This window comes from Mustela nigripes, chromosome 5, assembly GCF_022355385.1.
Source record: "Mustela nigripes isolate SB6536 chromosome 5, MUSNIG.SB6536, whole genome shotgun sequence".
Classification (NCBI taxonomy): Eukaryota; Metazoa; Chordata; class Mammalia; order Carnivora; family Mustelidae; genus Mustela; species Mustela nigripes.
The window spans coordinates 13,055,669-13,062,453 of record NC_081561.1 but is presented as its reverse complement, the minus strand read 5'-3'; positions in this window follow the sequence as shown (position 1 = coordinate 13,062,453).

Sequence of the window (6,785 nt, the reverse complement as noted above, 5' to 3'; positions counted from 1 at the left end):
AACAATGGCAGTGATGTCACCACGCAGGAGACCGAGCCTTGGAGATGGCAAGGCTCAGTCCTGACCTGCTGCAGAGGCGGGGAGAGGCCGGCCTGTGGGATTCCAGCTCCTATACCCTGCATTGTAACTGGTTTGTCCAAGTAGAAGAGAATCCGTTAAACTGTGCTTTCGTGGTTTATTCTTCCTGTCTTTTCTGCAAACAAATGCATTAATTCACGTCTAAAAAGGCTCTTTGCCTTCATCTGGGGTGTTGCCGCATGGAAATATGATCATGGCCTTTTATGCTGAAATAAGGAACATTTAAAAAAAATTAATGGCACAGGGGGCGCCTGGGTGGCTCAGTGGGTTAAAGCCTCTGCCTTCGGCTCAGGTCATGATCCCAGGGTTCCGGGATCGAGTCCCGCATCAGGCTCTCTGCTCAGCGGGGAGCCTGCTTCCCTTCCTTTCTCTCTCTGCCTGCCTCTCTGCCTACTTGTCTATCAAATAAAGAAAAAATTAATGGCACACAGTGAGCAGACCCCCCCCCCCCCTTTTACCAAATAATAGGGACAGATTGCACGCCCACGACTGATTCAGTGTCAGGTGTGCTCTTCTCTTCCTGCCCTCGCCACAGCCCCAGGTGGGACCCGTGCCGTGCCAGCGCCTGGCTCAATGTGAGTTCCTGTGCAGGAAGTCATAAAAACGGCCCGATTGCCACATGGTTGGTGGGTGAGGGTGCCCCTGGTGGGAGCCGCACACGGGCTTGGAGAGACCTGGATGTCTTTCCTGACCCGTGGTCTTCCCATGTTAGGAGATGACATGATCACTTAAGACAGGCGACTGGCAGAGGTGGACGGCAGCTGAGAGTCCGAGAGAGCGGCGGGAGGCAGCACGCGTGTTGACCTAGCAGCGAGGTTAAGAGCGAGGCTTTAGAGCCAGACCCGGTTTGGAAACCACCAGGAATGTCGTAAGGAATGAATAAAATCCTCCATGAAAATGGTGTAGCGCAGCACCGGTATGTAGTCAGCATGTCCGGGAGCTGCGTGTGGTGGCATCAGTGGGAACGAAGTGCCCACACGGTCTCTGTGAGACGCTGGCCACATGTCAGGTACAACTCTCTGTTTAGACTGTTTTGTTTTTGTGGGACTGCTCTGTCCTCGCTAGCATCCAGGGTCCCCTAAGTGAGGCCTCCAGGGACTCCTCCAGTCAAGGAAGCTTGGGCGCACAGTCCCCGAAGCCCCTTTGTTGTCCCTGAGGTGATCACCGCAGCATGGCCCCATCACCAGCCAGCCTGCTGGGCTCCAGGGCCACATAGGCCACAGGGGTCCGCTCTGGACTCTGCTCTGGGGCTTTCCAGCAGGAGGGTGAGGTGGGGGATGGGCCACACCAGCAGCAAGACCTGTGTGTGGGAGATTGAGGTCTCACCAGTAAGGCAGGGGGGCCGGCAGACATCAGGCAGGAGAGGGGTGCGAGCAGGTCTGTATCTGGATAGAGGACTGCGGACCGGGAGAGGTCAAGGCAAGGGGAGCGTGGCTCTGATCATCCTGGCGAGAGGTGAGGGCCTTAATTAAAGAGCAGTGGAAGAGTGTCTAGAATTGGCAGGTGTTTATGATCAGCGGGGAGTGGAAAAGAGAAAGTGACTTCTGGATGATGACACTTCACTGAAAAGGAAGGAAGGGGAGGAGCAGGTTTGGAGCAGAGGGGCAGGGCTTGAAAATATGAAAGCAAAAGTCTGGGACATACTGAATTTGTGGAGCTTGGGAGACACGCGTCAAGCATGCCCGCTAAAACATTTGGTGAGAGCTGACTGTATGTCAGGCAGTGTTCTAAGCACCTTATCCATGTTTTACTTCATCCTCCTAAGAGCCCAATAAAATAGGCGCCTTATACTCTGGTTTCTCTTCAGATCGCATAAATCTTTTCCCTTTTACTAAAAATAGGTGCCTTTATTCCCATTTTACAGATGTGAAAACCGAGGCACAGTGTAACTTGCCCAGCACAGTGTAAGTCACTTGCCTGACACAGCCAGGAACAGGTAGTGCCAGAATTCAACCCCCCGAGCTCCTGGGCTCCGTACCATGTTGTTTTCTTCTTTCTTTCTTTTTTATTGAGGTATAGTCAACACGCAATGTTGCATTAGTTTCAGGTATGCAGCACAGTGACTGGAGAGGTCTGTGTGTTTTGCTGTGCTCACCACAAGTGTAGCTCCCCAACTGTCCCCACACAGCACCATTACAGCCACTGAGAACATTCCCTGTGGAACCCTCACGTAGTGTTGGTGGGAATGTAAAGTGGTGCAGGCACTGTGGAAAACAGTATGGAGGCTTCTCAAAAAATAAAAAAAAAAAAAAGGAACCACTGCATGATCTGGTAATTCCACTGCTGGGTATCTACCCGAAGAAAATGGAAACACTAGTTCCTCACTATGTTAGGGTTCCATTTTCTCCACATTTTCCACCAAGGCTTATTTCTTGTGTTTTTGATACTAGCCATTCTGACCAGTGTGAGGTGATACCTCATTGTGGTTTGATTTTTGTTTTCTCATGATTAATGCTGTTGAGCATTTTCTCATGTGTCTCTTGGACATTGGCTGTCTTCTTCAGAAAAATGTCTATTCAGATCGTCTGCTTAATTTTTTAAAAAAATTATTTATTAGAGACCAAGCAGGGCCAGGGGGAGAGGGATAGAGAGAATCTCAAGCAGACTCCATACTGAGTGCGGAGCCTGACACGGGGCTCTATTTCAGGGCTCTAAGATCATGACCTGAGCCAAAATTAAGAGTTGGAGGCTTAACTGATAAGCCACCCAGGCACCTCTCTCTGATTATTTTTTCCTAAGGTTTTTTTGGGGGGGGGGGGTGTTATGTAAGTTCTTTATATATTTTGGATATTAACCCCTTATTCGATTTATCATTTGCTCATATCTTCTCCCATTCAGTAGGTTGCTTTCTTTTGTTAATGTTTCTTTGCACACCAAACTTTATATTTTGGTGCAGTCCCTTGCCTGAGAAGATTTATCTATGAAAATGTTGCTAGGCTGATGTCAGAGATAACTGCCTGTGTTTTCTTCTAGGAGTTTTATGGTTTCAGGCCTTGCATTTCGGTCTTTTATCCATTATTGAGTTTATTATTGTGTAGGATATATAAGAAAGTGATCCAGTTTCATTCTTTTGCATGTAGCTGTCAACTTTCCCACCACCATTTAACCATTTACTGAAGAGACTATCTGTATATTCTTATGGGTTAATTGACCATTATAAGCATGAGATTATTTCTGGCTTCTCTATTCTCTTCCATCGATCTAGATGTGTTTTTGTGGCATTACCATACTGTCTTGAATTAATTACAGCTTTGGAGTATATATTAAAATCTGGGATTGTGATACCTCCTGTTGTTCTTTCTCAAGATAGCTTTGGCTCTTTGGGATATTTTGCAGTTAAGTTTTAGGATTATTTTTTCTAGTTCTGGAAAAATAAGATGGCACTTTGGTAGGGATTGTTTTGGTATATATTGTTTTGGGTAGTATGGACATTTGAACTATCGTTTTAATTCACGAGCATGGTATGTCTTCCCATTTATTTGTGTCCTTTTTAATTTCTTTCATCAGTGTTTCATAGTTTTCAGAGTACATCTCTTTGGTTAACTTTATTTATAGGTACTTTATTCTTTTTTGTAAAATTGTAAATGGAATTTCTTTTTACTTATTTTAGAGAGAGAACATGAGTGAGCAGGAGCAGAGGGGCAGAGGGAGAGAGAGTGTTTCTGGAGCGGACTTCACACTGAGCATGGAGGCTAATGCAGGGCTCAATCCCATGACCCTGAAGTCATGACCTGAGCAGAAATCAAAAGTTGGACACTTAACTGAGCCATCCAGGTGCCCCAGTGGAATAGCTTTTTAAAATTTCTGCCGCTTTATTATTAGTGCATAGAAAGGCAACAAATTTCTGTATATTAACTTTGTATCCTATAATTTCACTGAATTCATTTATTATTTCTAATAATTTTTAGTAGAGTCTTTAGGATTTTCTGTGTATAGTATATAATCTGCAAATGGTGATGGTTTTATTTCTTCCTTACTAATTTAGATACCTTTTATTTCTTATCTGATTGCTGTGGCTTGGACTTCTGGTACTGTGTTGAATAAAAGTGGTGAGAGTGGGCAATCCTTGTTCCTGATCTTAGAGGAAAAGCTCTCTGTTTCTCACCATTGCGTATGATGTTAGCTGTGGGTTTTCATATATGGCCTTTATTGTATTGAAGTATGTTCTCTCTAAATGCACTTTGTTGAGAGTTTTTATCATGAATGGATGTTGAATTTTGTCAGATGCTTTTTGTGCATCAATTGAGATGATCGTATCATTTTTACCCTTTCTGGTGTTAATGTGGTGTATTGTGTTGATTGACTTAGAAATATTGAACCATGCTCGTATCCCCAGAATAAATCTTGCTTGATCATGGTGAATGATTTTTCCATGTATTGTAGAGTGTGGTTTGTTAATATTTTGTTTAGGATTTTTACATCTATGTTCATCAGGGAAATTGGCCTATAGTTTTGTTTTTTAAACAGTGTCTTTTGTTTTGGTACCAGGGTGATGCTGGCCTTGTAGAATGTATATGGAAGCATTCCTTCCTCTTCTGCTTCCCCCGCCCCTCCATTTTTAAGTAGGCTCCATGCCCAACATGGAGCCCAATAAGGGGCTGAACTCACGACCCTGAGATCAAGAGTCAGATACTCAACTGACTGAGTCACCCATGTGCCCCTCCTTCCTTTTCTGTTTTTTGGAATAGAGAATAAATATTCTTTAAATGTTTTGTAGAATTCACTTGTGAATCCATCTGGTCCCGGACTTTTGTTTGATTGGAGGTTTTTGATTACAGTTTAATTTTGTTACTACTAATTGTTCTATTAAGATTTCCTATTTCTTCCTAATTTGGTTTTGGAAGGTTGTATAATTCTAGGAATTTACCCATTTCTTCTAGTTTGCCTAGTTTGTTGGAATACCATGTTTTGTAGTAGTTTCTTATAATCCTTTGTATTTGTGTAGTTCTCTTTTCATTTCTGATTTATATGGGTCCTCTCTCTTCTTGATGAGTCTGGCTGAAGATTAATCAATCTTGGGACACCTGGGTGGTTCAGTTGGTTAAGCAGCTGCCTTTGGCTCAGGTCATGATCCCAGCGTCCTGGGATCGAGTCCCACATCGGGCTCCTTGCTCGGCAGGGAGCCTGCTTCTCCCTCTGCCTTTGCCTGCCTCTCTGTCTGCCTGTGCTTGCTCTCTCCCCTTCTCTCTCTGATAAATAAATAAAAATCTTTAAAAAAAAAAAGATTAATCAATCTTGTTTATCTTTCCAAAGAACCAGCTCTTGATCTCCTTGATCTTTCCTATTTATTTTAGTTTTTATTTCTGCTCTGATCTTATTTCATATCTTCCTTCCTTCTTAGTTTTGTTCTTTTTCTCATTTCTTTTAGGTGTATAGTTAAATTTTTTTTTAAAAGATTTTATTTGTTTATTTGACAGAGAGAGATCACAAGTAGGCAGAGAGAGAGAGGAGGAAGCAGGCTCCCCACTGAGCAGAGAGCCCGAAGCAGAGCTGGATCCCAGGACCCTGAGATCATGACCTGAGCCGAAGGCAGCGGCTTAACCCACTGAGCCACCCAGGCACCCCTAGTTAAATATTTTTGTTTCTTGATGTAAGCCTATATTGCTATGAATTTCCCTCTTAGACCTGCTTTCACTGTATCCCAAAGGTCTAGAACTGTTGTTTTCATTTTCATTTGTCTCCATGTATTTTATTTCCTCTTTCATTTCTTCATTGACCCATTGGTTATTTAGTACTATGTTGTTTAGCCTCAATGTTTGTGTTTTTTCCCAGATTTTTGTTTTTGTAATAGATTTCTAGTTTCATACTGTTGTGGTCAGAAAAGAGGCATGATATGATTTCAATCTTCTTAAATTTATTGGGACTTATTTTGTGGTCTATATGTGATCCATCCTGGAGAATGTTCCACGTGCACTTGAAAAAAAAAAAGTGTATTCTATTGTTTTTCGATGGAATGATCTCCACAGGAAGTCCATCTGGTCTCATGTGTTGTTCAAAGACACCTTTCCCTTATTGATTCCTATCTGGATAGATCTATTGATGTCAGTGAGGTGTTAAAGTCTTGCACTATTATCGCATTACTGTCCATTTCTTCCTTTATGTTCGTTAATACTTGTTTTATGTATTTAGGTGTTCCTGTGTTGGGTACATAGATGTTCACAATTATTATATCACCACTTTCTGGATTGATCCTTTTATTTTTATATAATGCCCTTGTCTCATTACAGCCTTTATTTTAAAGTCTATTTTGTCTGATGGAAGTATTGCCTGACTTCCTCCTCACCGCCCTCTTCCATGTGTGTGGAATGTCTTTTTCCATCCCTTTGCTTTTAGTCTGTGTGTGTCTTTAGATCTGTTGTCTCTTGTAGGCAGCACACAGATTGGCGATTTCTCCATCTGTTCAGCCAGTCTGTGTCTTGATTGGAGTATGTAGACCATTTACATTTAAAGTAATTCTTGGGGCGCCTGGGTGGCTCAGTGGGTTGGGCCGCTGCCTTCGGCTCGGGTCGTGATCTCAGGGTCCTGGGATCGGGTCCCACATCGGGCTCTCTGCTCAGCGGGGAGCCTGCCCCCCCCCCCCCGCCTGCCTCTCCATCTACTTGTGATCTCTGTCAAATAAATAAATAAAATCTTAAAAAAAAAAGTAATTCTTGATAGGTATGTATTTATTGCCATTTTGTTGTCTATTAGATGTTTTCATAGTTCTC